This window comes from Apis laboriosa, unplaced genomic scaffold, assembly GCF_014066325.1.
Source record: "Apis laboriosa isolate Shangri-la unplaced genomic scaffold, ASM1406632v1 scaffold19_cov150, whole genome shotgun sequence".
NCBI classification, from domain to species: Eukaryota; Metazoa; Arthropoda; class Insecta; order Hymenoptera; family Apidae; genus Apis; species Apis laboriosa.
In genome coordinates this window covers 3,404,189-3,420,749 of record NW_025222278.1, presented here as the reverse complement: position 1 = coordinate 3,420,749, position 16,561 = coordinate 3,404,189, and the positions used below count along the sequence as shown (strand labels likewise).

At 28.8% G+C, this 16,561-nt stretch overlaps 1 protein-coding gene across 2 annotated transcripts in view; it reads left to right on the top strand.

The window, feature by feature from the left end:
• Positions 1–2,535: 2,535 nt before the first annotated feature.
• Positions 2,536–16,561, top strand: part of LOC122712116 — a 39,792-nt gene continuing 25,766 nt past the window's right edge. For both annotated transcript variants that reach the window (XM_043931489.1, XM_043931490.1), the window contains exon 1: positions 2,536–4,203. The gene's annotated coding sequence lies outside the window, so the exon portion shown is untranslated. The remainder of the gene's footprint in view (positions 4,204–16,561) is intronic.

Here is a 16,561-nt window from a genome sequence, read left to right as displayed (position 1 = left end):
ATGTCAAATAGAAAATATGATACTCGACACAGATCGGAAAATAACTTTCTTATTCTCTTATTTTGATTGAAATCAAATTGTTGGACATGTATAATCTTGTATCCTATATATATATTTGTATAAAAAAAAATAGATATAAAATAATAACTTTTATCCGATATGGATATTACACTATAAAAGCAATTTTGATGCTAATCATTTTTATTAATCTTTCCTCCATCCAAATTTTCTTTTAAATTTCGCTCAATTGTGCTGTTTATATATTACAGAAACGCCAAATTGACTGCTCGACCGGAAGTAAGTACGCTTTTGCATCTCTCAAACTAACCTCTCTTCGTATAAGATAAGAAAAAAAAATTTTTTTTTAAATCCTTACACTGAAAATCTCGACATTTGTCAAACAAAAAAATGCAAAAATGGCAAAAAATATATATACATATACAATTGATGATCTTGATCTTAATTTGATTTACTAAAAATCGTTCTGCTAAAAAAAAAAAAAACAAATAATGCTTTTTTTTCGAAATAAAATTAATTAACTAAACAGGGAAATAAAGAAAATATATACTTATTTTTTATAAACTATTCGTTCATTGAATAGACAAATCTCATTTATTTAATTTTATAATAAGTTTATTTTTCGATGATATTATCATTTATTATTATAATATAATGAATTAGATTAAATACGTTTAAGATTTGTTTAGGAGTTTAACAACGGATCTTTTTTTATTACATACATTTGCTCATGTACATTGATACATACATTGTATGCTATTAAAATCTACGATACGATAAAAAAATTTATAAAAAATATATATATATATAAAAATACAGGCGAAAGTTAAATATAAATTATTAATTTGATTTTTTTAACTTAAGTACATTATACTTGATGTATATTTCATAAATATAATTGATAAAAAAGAAATGATATGAACGAATAAATCAAATAATGCATAAGTTGTCATGACGTTATTATGTTACAACAATGCTAATAAATATATATATATATATTAATTTTAATTAATATTTTTAATAACCAATCGATGAATTAAATACGATATAAACATAGGATATAAACATATATCGATAAAGTAGAAATCTGCAACAATTATTTCTTTTTTCATAAATCACGAATATTTGCAGCAATTCATTTGCAACTTACTTTATAATTGAAATTCGATTGATCTATACCGAGTATTTTCTAAATTATATTCTATATTCTATACAATGTTGTAATTATTTTATTACAATTTTATGTAATTTTAAATTTTATTTTATTTCAATATTTTTGTCAATTAGAAAAAATACATTGATCACCGATAATTCTTATTTTTTATTTATTTAAACAATTTCGTTAAAATGAATTATCAATTTATTCATTGATTATTTTGCTATTAAATTTGAAATATCATGTACAATAGAATTACGATGTTTGTACAATAGAATCTTTTGTTGTTCGTTATTTTATTGTCTATACTTTCATCTGAATTTTCTCGTATCAATAATATATATTATCCGAACAATATATATCCTCCTATTAGAATAAAAATTGTATTTAAATATATTTCAAATACTAAATATTAATTTTATTTAATCATTATCGATATTTGTTATAATTATATATTTCGATTTTGATTTCTTTCTTTCTTTCTTTTATTTATTTACTTAAAGTATTGTATATAATTCATTTTAATTTCAATCAATGATAAATATCTCGTTAAACAACATGGGGGAAAAGATACTTAATTGAATCGAATATGTATCTATGTATCTAAGAAAGAAAAATTTTAAGGCTAAAATTTTTAATTCAGAAAGATTTCATTTATACATACATACCGGCACGCGAGTATATAGAGAGGAATCAATTTATAATATTAAAAATTAATAAATTTAATTTAGATTTTTCATTTATCGATCAATCGATGAAATAGCATAAAATTATCATTTCTTATCATAACTGTATTTCGTTGCATGTCGTTCCATTTCAATCGCAAATTCGAAGACAATCACAGGTGATAGATAAAAAATATCCATAAACGATACAATTCAATTTACGTGGTTCAAAATCACGATACGATATTCGCCTTTATGATTATTCTTGATTATTATTATTAATAAGAATTCGAGGACCATTTTAAACCGCGATCAAGAAGATCGAGAAGAAGAATCACAATCGATAAAGAAGGAATCGAATCGTTCCACTCGGTAAAGATCGTCGAATCCTGTAGAGGCGCCTCGACCTTCGTTGCGGGCCCCAAAGAATTAAGAATCCTCTTGTTCACCGATAAACCTTGCCTGTAGCACGCAGGTGGGGCGAGGTGAAACGAGGTAAAGAGAGAGGAGAGAGATGGTTACTCCCGGTGCCCACCTGGCGTCTCACCCGAGGCTTCACGCCAAGTATTACTACGTCGCTGCTCGGACGAGCTGCTTATGGGATAGCACGCGTCAAACAAAGTGGCGAAAATCGTCGAGCACGAGGTTGTTTTTTTTTTTTTTTTTTTTTAATCGAAGGATCGGGAGCGCGCGAAACGTGATCGAAGAAGGTGGTAAAGACGATGGTCAACAACCATGTCGAAGGGCCGCCAACTTTCTCAGATGGACTAGAACAGGTGAACTGAAACGAGGAAACACGCTGAGCTGACTTCCTGTAAGATCGCATGTCCTAAAAGGATAGATTTCGAATCAAATTGTGAATCGTCATGGCAAAGGTAGTTTGGATCTAGTTTAACGGTGATCGGAAAGATTTTAATTCTGTGAAATAAATTAATTGAAATTTGGAAAATTTGTTGCAAAGAAAGAAAAGTTAAATAAACTCGACTCACCGTTTCTTTATATTTCTTATATATCGTTTCTTTGGTTTCGAGGATGCTGAACTGTTGCTTTCTTTCGCGTTGGCTGTGCGAATGTTTCACAAACATGGGGAACGTGCGATTTTAAAAGGTGGCTTGAAGTATATGCGTGTTTCAATACGCAGAAACAGAGTGAAAGGAGTAACATTCAATCTGGTAGAACAGAGTTGCTTTGAGAAGAGCATCGATTATTTTTAAAATCTCGCACGATCCATTCGTTCTTTAATTTCTTCTATTTCGATGATTCAAAATTTATGAATCTCAATTGTGTTTCGTTACTTTTTAATAGAAGAATAGTGAGAATGAATTTTCTTGAGAAATATAAATGGAAAATTTGTTTAAAAGTTGAAAGAGCACAAAAAGAATTGAAATCGTTGACGATAGAATATTGGTGAGATAATTGAAGATAAGATATTGAAATAAGTTTTAATTATTTTTAAAATTCTTATATTCAATAACTTATCCTTTAACAAAGCTTAATAATCAAGGTTACGTTTTAAAATTGATTAACAATGACAATTTCATGGATTCGTTTGCAAATCGAGGGAAAAAAAGAATTTATGGATAGTCGGTGACAGAGAGTAGAGGAAAAAAAAATATTGAAAGTTGGATAAATTACGTGTGATATTATATAATATCATCGATGTATGTAATAAAAAGAAACGAGCAAGAGAAAGAATAACAAATGTACTAGTTACTAAGGAGTTGATAATTGAAAATCGAAAAATTTATAATAATATCACCAAAGATAATCACCATCCAAATAGAACTAAGAAAAATGTAATAAAAATATTCAACGAATGTATATATACATGCGAATCGTTTATTCGAAGAATTATCATTAAAAAATATTGGTCGTAGAATTTGGAAAAAGTTGACAACTTTGAAAATTAATAATATCGTTTGGACGAGATGTTCGCCTATGCTTAAATAATTAAAAACACAGAAGAATGCGAGAAATCTGAATGAAAGAGCGATAAAGAGAAAAAAGAAAGAGAAGTTGGACGGCGTGGGAAGGAGAAAGTGGGAGAATCAGTTGGGAAGAGTGTGGTAAAATAGCACGGAGTGGGATCATCGAATCGGTAGACTCGGATGTGCAAGGTCGGAAAGGAAGACGCGTTGTTGAGAGGCGGGAAGCGTGGAAATAAAAGTTGGTGTCGCTCGTTAAAAGGATGCGTGCGCGTGTGTGAAGGGGAATTTTTCCTTTGGAATCTTGATTTTTGCGTGTGTAGTGTGGGTATAGAACGGGACGGGAAGAGGAGGGTATCTAGCTGATGCTACCTAGCCGATGGAAAATATTTTCTGCTATGCGATTCCTGCTCGGCCATCGTGGGATTTCACCTGAGAGGTAAAATGCACGTGTTTTTTTTATCGTTGATAAAAATGATGAGATCAAGTTACAGAAAACTTATAAAAATAAATAAATCGAAATCGAATTCATTGGAAAAGATTCGTTTCGCGGAATTCGAATATTATCATTCATATCATCCACCGATGAAAAGTTTTCGGCTAAATGCACAACGACGAGGAAAAACAAACAACTTGATCTCAAGAAATTGCACGATGAACGTAAGATTTCTTCTTACGTTTGCCAAGTATGATACGTGTAATTTCAATGCGGTTGCCTCACATCGACGCTCAAACAGGCTCTATAAAACGTATTACTGGAATCGAATCAACATTATCTGGAATTTGTGCCAGCATATTACGGTGGAATGTTGCGTTCCAAGCAAGTTGTAAACACGAGATCGCGAATATATTCGGTGAACGTGTGCACGTAGAATATTTTTTCGAAAAGAAATTTACGATTTCTCCTCGATTCTCTTCAACGTGTTAATGGAATTTTTTGTTTATTATAATTAATAATTAATGAATATTAATGAAATAAAATTTGTCTTTTTTTTTTAATTTCAATTAATTTCACTTTTTTTTTGTAAATATATATTTATATATTTTTAGTTTTAAGGCAATTTTAGAAATATATCATTTTATTTTATTCTATATTTTTAAACTATTCTATCAAATTATTACAATCTTATATAAAAATATTAATAAATAATACAGTAGTAACAAAGTAATACAAAATAATAACGTATTTACAATTGATATTTTATTATTTATTAATTAGAATATAATTATTATATTACGTACGTGAATAACGTAATAATTGAGGTGAAAATATTTTAAATATCAATAGTAATAAACTTGTGATACTTTGTTAGAGATAAAATCATGAGTAATGTATATATTTATTTGTTCGAAAGCTTTTGAATAGTACGCATTCTTGATTAATAGATTAATTATAAATTGATCGATTTATTATTTTTAATAAAATATATTACGAAAAGTTTTATTATATTTGTTTAATTTTAATCATAAAATTGATTTAAATTAAACAAATATATATAATATAATATATAATTATACATTTAGTATTTTGACTATTTTAGTGTATAATAACTGAAAATTTTTGTGAAATTGTTATATTACTAAGAAAACTCGTAAAGTTAATCGTATATCATTAGTTGGGCTATCATTAACAGAATTACATTGTTAAAAGATGCCGAATAGACATGAAAAGTAATTTTGAATGTAGATGCAAATGAACGGAAGAGAATAGCGTAATCAAAATGCGGAAATGCAATGAAATAAAATTTAATCGTGATTATAGAAAAGTGAAAGTAAATAGTAAGATTATATATACTTGTATACATTATCATCGAATGATGATCGCATATACATTAATTACCAGATTTGGACAAATAAAACTATTGTGTAATAAACTAAAATTAAACATAAAATTATACATTAGTAACGTTATTAACGGAAAAATTATATGATGCACAATAGATGATATCCGAGAAGATTGAAAGNATATATATATATATATATATATATATATATATATATATATATATATCTATTCTTGTTTCCAAAAATATTGGTATAATTTGTAAAACAAATTGAAGAAATATATATTTTGAAAACGTGTAAAAATATTCGAACGTGTTATAAATTTATGTTGTTGAATTAATAAAAAATAATCAATTTTTGATAAAGATTTTTACGTGTGGCTGTCTCTATATATTAATTGTTAAAAAAATATAAATAAATGATAAAATTATTGGATAAATTATGATATAACATTAGTAAATTTTGAGAAGATGAAAAGAAGGGATAGGAAAATATAAAGCGAGTATCTGTTAGTTTCTAAGATATTGATAAAAATCTTCCGATGTTGAATGTTGTCTACGCGTGAAAATATCGATTAAATGTCGTTTTTCTATCATTTCATTATTTTTACAAATAATCAAACTTGTATATCCATCACACTTGGTATCTATTCGCAAAAAGATTTGAAAATAAAATATAAAACAATTTTTAAACGATATAATCATTGAATAGATCAGCCAATACTATGTGTTTATAGATAGGTGAGGATCCATTTGTGGACGAATAGGTATTCAATGCATAATACATCGAAAAATTTCTAATAAAACTCGCGACTAAAATTTTATTATATTTAAATATCTATCCTATCTCTTGTCAAAATTTCGATTCGAGTATGACGATTGAATCGTATCGTGTATTTGTTACAAACTTACTTTTGAATAAAATTTAACTGAATTTGAATAAAATTTTTCTAACGATTTCACACAGACTTTATCAGTTGTTTAATACATGAAACAAAAATATTTCGATGAATTCCACAAAAATGTTTCTCATGGAATTAGAAGACGAGAAGAATTAGAAAGCTAAATTCAAATCAATAATATCTTTCGCAAATATATTTGACGATAGGTGAATTATCGCGTTGAAGTAATTTTCATTATCAAAACGAAATAAATAAAAGAACAGAAAAGGAACGATTCTCTAAGGATTTAGCCGATTTATTCTTTTTTTTTCTGGGCAAATCTAGCGGGATACGAAGATGTGCTGTGTTCATCGTGGCTTTATTTTATCATTGGTCAGTGGATAGATAGACAAAGGTGCTGTACAGTTATCTACGAAACGGTTGATACGCGTTACGGCAAAGATGAAAGCAGGCAAAACAGCAGATGTTCGATACCGTTGAAAATACGCGAATGCTTCGAACGCTTCCACGAAGAAAATCACTCGAACCGACGCGACGGATATTTGGGAGGAGGAAGGGAATTTTTCGCTCGTTCGAAGGATCAAACTACCAGATGATTCGACGATAGGACGAGGAAACTCGATCGTTTATTACGGCGGAGAGTAGTGATTTTCGCGATTAGAAAGGAAAAATAAATAACTGTGCGATGTATGTGTATGTGATTGTCGAGAAAACGAGCAACAGGGATCGAGAAATGGGAGCTTGTAAAACTGGTACGGAGGCGTTTTGCTTTTTCTCCGATGCTAATATTAAGCCGGTCGGAAAACTTGGACGTTTCTTCGTACGCTTCTTGGACCGACGATATGATATATCAAATCGTTGAACGAAAAGTTATTTAAAGCGAATATATCTATATGGAATATCTAATATAGAATAATATAAATATTTTTTAAAGTATTTGAGAAAGTTAAAAATATATTCTTGATTATGCCTTTTGATACGATAATAAAATATTTTTATATTTTTATTTCTAGATGGGATGAAAGGAAAGGTATGTAAAAAAAAAAAAAAATGCGAAAATCGACGAGATATCAGCGTGAAAGTAAAAAGAATGTCAACAATTGGCAATAATTGGCAATAATTTTCAAGCCACTTTTCACGTGATGTTTTCGATTTCTAAACAAGATAGAAACATGGAAATATCAAAAGAATATATTTATGCGATAATATAAGCAAGATCTTATCAAATGATATCGTACTAAACTAAATTGACTATAACGGAAGCGAAGCGAAGTTCAATGAATCGTTACTTAGTTTAGCTAATATTCAATATTCAATATTGAATATTCAATTGCTTTATAAATGACATTTATCATACATATCATACTCGGCGATAATGCTTCTTTTTAAAAGATAAACTTTCTTGTAACCAAACTTTCTTAACGCATTTTATTTATTAATTTTTCTTATTACTTTGAGAGATAGAGGTTCTAGCCTAATTTAATGACTTTTCTTATACGTGTATTTTTTTTTTTTTTTTACAAATATTCAATAAATAATCAATTATCAAATTATCAACCAATTTATCAAAATATTTATTATATGTTGAAATTTATAATTTTTAATATATAGGTATAATATTTTTTAATATATATATATATTAAAACAAATGATATATGTTTGTGTCCGTGGAAGAATTTCAATTTCCTAATTGAAAATGAAATTGGATCATTATTCATGCAAGATTTTATCTAAAGATCTATAATCGTACAACGATAAAAAGAAGAACGATGAAAAAAGAAAAAGAATAACGATTCGTAGGATGCAGATCGCAATTGAAATGGTTTAGCGATACTTCTCTCTTTCTACGTCGCGTGGTTAAGTTTACGCTGGAAGAAGGATTTTCATTCTCACGGTGGCGGTGCAGCACGAGAGAAGGAGAGAGGGACGCGGCCTCGATAGAGGAGAATGAAACCCCCTTCTCCCGGTAAAACTAGTTGGCTGGCAAAAACTAGACGCTATTCAAAGAGCGTTTGTATGAAGGTGGACGGACGGCAAGATGCGTCGAGAGGCGATGGTTTCAGGATGGCGCGTGGAAACATAAGGAGCAAGATGAGAAGGAAGCGCGCGAAAGCAAAAGAGACGGGGTTGAAAAGAAGAATGAACCAATGGAGGACCAATTTGGAGGATGGGATAATTTCGTTAGCGGGATAGATCGCTGTTTAAGTGAATTTTTATTACCTGCCTGCTTCTTCCAATATACATATATCTAATATTTGCTCCAATGTATTATCTGTTTCTCCTTTTTTACAAATTTTTATACCGTTTTATAACAGTGTTATTATGACACGTTTGGTGAATCGGATTTGAACGTTATTCGAACCTAATTTTTTAATTTTACTAAAGGGACGTTTTTTTTTAAATATTTCTTCGGAGAGATAAGAATCGTTAAAAATGATATCGATTGTTTAAATATCGCAAATATGATATTTACAACACTAATATCGCAAAAAATTCTTTCGAGTTCCGGTTTCTTTTTACGAATATTTATTTTAAAATACTGATAACAAAAAAAACGTAAAAAAGAAAATTTGTTTTAAAAAGGCAGTTTTTTGTCTCAAGCATAATAGGATAATACTATTTTTAGCCAATTTTAAGAACAAGTTTAAGAACAAGTTGCATTAGGGATAATCTTCGTTCAAATCAAGGTTACCAGATGATCAGCTATGTTTCTTCTTTTTTCTTTGTTTTTCTTTTCTTTTTTTAAACGAAAATAAAATGTATACGTGTACTACCTAATATAAGGTATCTAAGGTACTAGTTTTGATCCTTAAGTATAATTTGAAATAAGTATCGCTACCTATATGAAAACGATCGACCGACCTTGAATATAATTACGTAGTTAAAGTACCAAATATAACTTGTAAGTATATCATGCAAACGGATAATAATATACACCTTGGATTTTATTAGTTTTAATAACTTTTTAGATTACCACGATTTAAATTTATGCCACGTAATTAAATTTGTTTTTGTTAAATTCCTTTCCAATTTGGAAATTTTCAAGATAGCCTTGAATAAATAAATGTAATATGTTTTTATATAACATTTTTATTTCACTTTACTTTTAAATTTAAATTTATCAAATATCTATGTATGTATAAATGAATTATCGAAAGGTCGAAATACGCGATACACGCGCATTATTTAAATTTTTGCCGAATTAATTTATACAGTTTTCCATGCGTAAAACGACAAAATCAGATCCATTCTTTTTTGATAAGATTTGCTGATATTTGTTTCTCTTGATTTCTTATTTTACTAGATGCCTAATTTTACCGTGTTTTCTTTCATCCGTTTCATTAGTTTTATCTTAACGTTGAATTCAATATATTAAATTCGAAGAAAATGAACAATTTTTATTCCCGATATAAGAATTTTTTATTCTTTTATAAGATAAATTATATTATAAATGGATAGGAAAATCCATCGATACATGACACGTTTCGTGAATCGAAATTGTTATATCGATGTTGTATCGCTACATGTTCGTACGTTCGTACATATATTGAAATGAAACGTGCGAAACAGAGATAAAAATACCAAAGTATAAAGTGAACAGGAATTTCATACGTGGTTAACGAACCTTGGTTTGCCAATACACACGATGAACGTAAAAAAGTAATAAAATAATAACGTATAAAATAATAATTATCGAATAATGATGTTCGAACGTTATTCGAAGTAATTATTTTGAAATTACAATTATTTGAAATATATAAATTTCATCCAAGTGTGTAGCAGACATCCATATCAAATTTTATGATATTAATTTAAGAAGAAAAATAAATAATTGTAGGCTTAATCGTCATAATAGGAATCACTATATACCGACATTAACGCTCAATCAGTCGTAACACGTTCCAAGGCAATAAAATTTCACCAAAAGAATTCTTACGTGTTTCCATTTTACATGTTTTTCTTCCTATCTCGAAGGCGAGCGCAAGATCCGCTTCGCTGCCATTTGCAACTGACTTGCACGCAAGAGGTTTATTAACCGTTTCGTAGAAACATTAGGAATTCATATCTAGCTTCTTAAATGATCGACAAGCACATGCGATGTAACGTTTTTCAAAAATTTGGAAAAATAAAGAATAGAATGGATGAAAATTGGGAAGAATCGATATTAAAAATACTAACGAATGTAGAAATAGAATTTTTCGATTGAGAGAAAAGAGGAAAGAAAAAGAAGAGAATAGAACGAAGGATCAAAAGTGAGAATCGATATTGAAAAAGACATATGCGTAGTTTTTTTTTTTTTTTTCTCCTTCGGCCAGTTTTCTCGTTGTTCTATGCTCGTGAAAGGTTCGTTCCGTGGTTACTCGAGCTCACCTGTAAAACGCTCGCGAATATAGGGAAGCACGCATGGTTGAATCGCTTGAGTGGTCTCCTCGTGCTCGACTCTAGTCTTTGCTTGTTTTCGACCCACCTACCGTCCTTCTTAGCCTCTCTTCTCTCTACATTCTTCTTCTTCAAACGTATTTTCTCACGGATTGTACTTCGCGTACTACGTATCGTTATGTAGTACGTCATCCACTGTCAACTAGCATCGTCTTTCCTTTCTGGAATCAGACGACCTGATTTTCTGTCTTATAACGTAAATAGAAAGAAACATGCCCTCGAATTTAGATTTTCCATTGGTCCAAAACAAGATCTTTTTGCTGAGACTTCACCGCATAATGTTCTTTCATATTTATTTCCTTTTTCCCGTAATTTTTTCTAAAATATCTATTTTTTTTGTACTTCTTTCTCTAGTGATTTTATCTATTGCTTTTATCTTCTTTTCTTTATTTGAAAATTGATTTAACATCTTTGTATATTATTTTATTAATTAATTTCGAATTAATTTGGAAAATTTAGCTATTTTTAAAGCTAATTTGTAGATAAATATACATATATATTTACGATTAGTCAATAGATCGATATTAAAATCGTAGAATTAAAGAGAAAAAAAAAGACGATGACATGATAAAATCAACGTAATAATTTAATTACTCGATAATTAATTTTTATAGAAATATTCATAGATGTATTTGATGACGAATCGTTTAATTAGAGTATTTCATTTGTTAAATGATCAAATGAAGAAATTCTGGTTTCGAATATAATCATTTTTTCGTATAAAACTATAAGTTAATAGCTCTTTTAACGTTATGTAACGGTTACTTTATAAACCGTTCTTTTATGTTTTTCAACTTACCATTAGGTGGTCGTTACTATGATATTTGAACAATGCATACACTTATTGGAACTTATATTCTTTTAAGTTGGACATAATGACAAATATAGAACTCGATCTTTCACAAATCTTTATATTAAAAAAAAAAAAAAAAAAAAAAAAAAAAAATGCACGAACGAATTTTCATATATTTTCTTTTTCTTCTCTTTTTTTAATTTTCTGTTTTTGTATATTGTGAGAATGTTTATCTTCTGTTTTTGTTGTCATTTTTTCTCGAGTTTCCAAGATTATTGACATTTTTTGATATTTAGAGAGTTTTTTTTAAAAGATGAGAAGGAGAGAAAGATTTAGGTTCGAGAATATAAGAGTTTAAAAGTTCAAATATTATAAATGTATTACATGATACTTTGTACACGGCTTTTGATCTTAGAATATACAAAAGATAAGATTTGTTTCACACGCATGACTCATCCTTTCATATCTTAATCAGTTTGCTCAATTTTATATTATAAATGCAAATGAAATTGAGTATTCCCAAGCTTTCTATATTGTTATCTTATTATTTTTTACGAATTTTTCGCGTTATTATATTATATGAGAAATACAATACAACGTTTATATGCACATGTATGCCGGATTTCTGTTAAAATATTATATGAAACGTAAATAATATTGTATTTTTTTGTAAAACATTTTGATTTAATGTATACGGGATATCTGATCGAATATTATATTTTAAAAAATAAATATTTTAAATTTTATACATATATATATAAAAATATATATGTATAATATATACATAGATATATTTTTTCATGCATGTGTTTCTTTATGATTTAAATGAATCTTCGATCAATGAAACTGCTTCGACAATTGAAATCCCCACTATGTTTGAAATAATTATGTAATTGTTTCATCGATAAATTATTAGTATAAAAATTAAGATTAAACGAACAAAATATAATAGAAAATTTTATTTATTTGAATTAAAAATGATAGAGATACGTTTTAAATACTTGGAAAATTGGAAATTTTGAAAGAAAAATGTGAACGTTTTATTTTGTTAAACTTGGAACTACGAAAATATAAAGTAGACGTTATTTTATAATTATACAAGATATTTCAGATAATTGGAACAAGTTGTAATTCCTTAAAACTCCTTTTTTTTTTTTTTTTTTACGTTTTACAAATAATCGTCACAAGAAATAAAACGAAACATTCTAAATTTAATTTCATCGCGCACATCTGAATAGCACCAATTAAAATATTTGAAATTAAACTTATGTAAATAATTAGTCTCGGGAAGAAAACTATAGAATTTATTTGGAAATATGTTTATCGAAAAGAATTATTTCGATTTGAAAGAAGAAATGTCGAATCTCGGTTAAAGAACGATCGTTTCTCGAGCACGCGCACACACTTGGGATACGAAGATTGTTCTTAGGCGATGGACGTCGCAGACGCGGAGGAACGCGGCATTGGTAGCCGATCAGGGTCTCGATAATGTCGCGTAACAACTCGGCGTTAGGGCGGATTCACACTACGCGCACCGTCACGAAAGGTCAAGCATTTTCGAGAAATATATTTTTACGTGACAATCGTCACGATTAATCGGCGATTCTTGTTGCGTTCATGTAGTTACAACGACACTAGCATGTATCTGTACGTGTAATGCTATACGACCTTTATTCGCTGTTAAGGAACGCGTCAAATGCCATTTGGATGCGATGCGCTCGTTCTTTTCCCACTTACTTTTCCACATGGTTGCAACAATGTGTGGAAATACGTAGACGATCGAAAAATCATAGACGAAACGAGAAACGTGAAGGATGGAAATATTTTTGTCCAGCCGATCCAATCTTTGAAATTTAACTATTAACAAGGTTCGCATCAAACGATTTTAAAGCATTCTCGTTAGTTAGTTTTTATCATAAATGAAACAAATTATATTTATATTTATCGTTTAATAATAATAATAATAATAAACTATTTTTAAATTTTTAAAAGCAAATTGATTGATAATTACAATTTTTCATAGCAAATTTGCGAAAATTATACATTTATATATGTATTCTTACAATATTTTGATATTTAACGATCAATATTGTTAAGAATAGCAATATATTTCAAAGTTTTCTATCTTATATACTTTTGTCCCTTGATACCAAAACAGGAAATATCAATACGAGTAATGGATGCAAGGAAGGTTTAAAAGAAAACTATTAGTTTTACGGTCCTCTTCTTAGTAATGGTAAATGCTCGCAGATCCAGTTCCAGGTAGAATTACAAAAAGAACAGATAATAATACAACCAGTTTTAGTAGGCGATACCACTTAGTTCGATAATCGATCTTTAGCTAATGAGATATATATCGATAAGCATGATCGTGAAAAATATATTGGTAACTAAATACTAAATGTTGTAAATGTTAAAAATATCAAAAATACGAAGAATAATATATTACTCTCGCAAGACACAATTCCACAATAATCTTAATGGAATTCATCGTTCAATAAACGTAAGGATAAAAAAGTTTAAATTGTATCATTTTTAAATTTTCATTTTTTTTTTTTTACTCGAATAGAACTGAAAATATATAATGTACTACTAAAATATAAAAATTTATAGAAAATTATAGAAAATAATATAAAATATATGGTGATATGTCACTAATTTTTTTCGTAAAGTTTCTAAAAAAAAAAAAGGATGTAATCGTTTAAAATTTGCAAAGAAAATTATTCGAAAATATTTTTATGCTTCCGATGTATAAGCAAATTCTAAGAAGAAAACCGAAAAACGAATATAAGTACACGTATGAGTACAGCGATATTCTTAGATGAAAATCGAATCCTTCAAACGAGAGCGAGCGATTTGTATGACGACGACTGCTACAGAGATACGCTTTCGCGAATAATATTTTCAATTACGAATATGATACGATAATAATTGAAAATATATTTTTTATAAAATATAAAAAATAAAATTAAAATATTTTTTATAAATTAAATTATAATTTTACCGATGGGTAAAATACAATATATTCATATTGTAAGAAAAAAATTAAAATTAGCGAATTTTGTAAATAAATAAATATTATTATATAATAAAATATGGATAATATTTTCGAAGGAATCAAGATTCTACAAGATTCCTTTCAAAGGTATTTATCGTAGAAAAGTGACGGCGGATTTCAGTATTGGAGAATCACTAATAGCGTTTTTTTCACGAAAGGAAAACGGTGAAGTTAAATAGTCAAATAGTACTTTCACTACAAACCAGGCCTATTTAATATTTGTCTTCTTACCTCGTTCGTACACGAAACATCTCGCGTATAAATCATATAAAAATAAATTTCCACGATGATGCTTGAAACTTATGGCAAATATTTTTAAAATTTGTGTTACACGATAATATGCGATAATATGCGATTATATTATACAGTTATTCGTATTAATATTTTAATTCTTATTTCAATTGATTCTAAATTTATTTCTACATTTCTATATGATAACATGTATCGTGTGAAGAAATAGAAATATTTTTTTATTTTCCTATTTTTATTTGTTTAATATCACATCGTTTGAATATCTTGATTAAAATGTATTTCAGAAATAAATATCGAAAGAATTCTCTTCATATACAATACAATTGATCATATTTTTAATAACCTGTTATATTAGATATTTTATACAAGATTATATTCGTATGTATATATATATTGGTAAAGATAATCTGATTTTAATAAATATTTATTATATTATTTTCTCGGTACAGGGAATAATTTTACGTTGGAAAATAAGGAAAATAAAATACTTAGATCAATGATTTTTGTTAACCGAATAAATATAAGCAAAGTGTACGTATTTTTATTATATAATATTATATTATATAATATGTTTAAATAACATTATATTATATATATAATAATTTTAATATTTTTAAATTATTAATATCATAAGATACTACACTAAGATATTCGAATAATTGGAATATCTTATCTAATTCGAAATTTATCTATAATAATGATATAGTTTTAGGCTGGCTTCGTTTTTTATAAAAAATTATTAACAATGATTTCGAATATTAACAATATAATTATTTTAATTATTTCAATCCTTTCGAAACACGATAAATCGTGCAAAAATTTGTCGAAACGAAATATCACATGCAAAATAATTGACACGTAGTCATAATCGTCGTAGAATATATATATGGTTAAAATACTATATACGAATATACAAAGAGTATGTAAACAGAGCGAAGAACGTTCTAACGCGAACTTACCAACTTTATTATCAATTTTGTTTTCGTCTTCTCTAGAATCGATCAACAACTGTTCATATACATTGAATTATTCGAAAGTTGGGGAAAATCTCGCGTAAGAAGGAGAGTAAGGAAGAAATATCGAGAGAAAAAATTAGATAAACGTAAGTAGAAATGTAGAAACGAAGGATGATCGAAGTAAGTAGAAGGAAGGAGTAACGAGCAGCTTGATATTCGTGGGACGCGGAGCCCGTCTGCGTATGGACGCGGAATAAATTATCCCCGAAGGTTTGTCCTTCTCCATTTCTTATCCCGATCCTTCCCCCGACCATCTTTCTCTACGATCCTTCTCCCACTTCTTGTCTATAATGATTTCTGATTCGTAGTGGTGGGACGATACCGGAAGTGAAGTCAGAACGGCGGAACCAGACGTTCGCTCAATGGAAAGTTTGAGTCGTTTCAGTCGGTGCGAGAAGGGGCCGAGCGTGGATCGGAGTTCCGCTCGCGTGGAAAATCCATTTCTTTCCCCCGGCCACCACAGCCACCGCACATTCCCGCTCGCGACTCACGCGTGTACGGAAGAAACTCGTCCAAGAACCGGAGAAACTCGCGTATATCGCGACTTGGCTC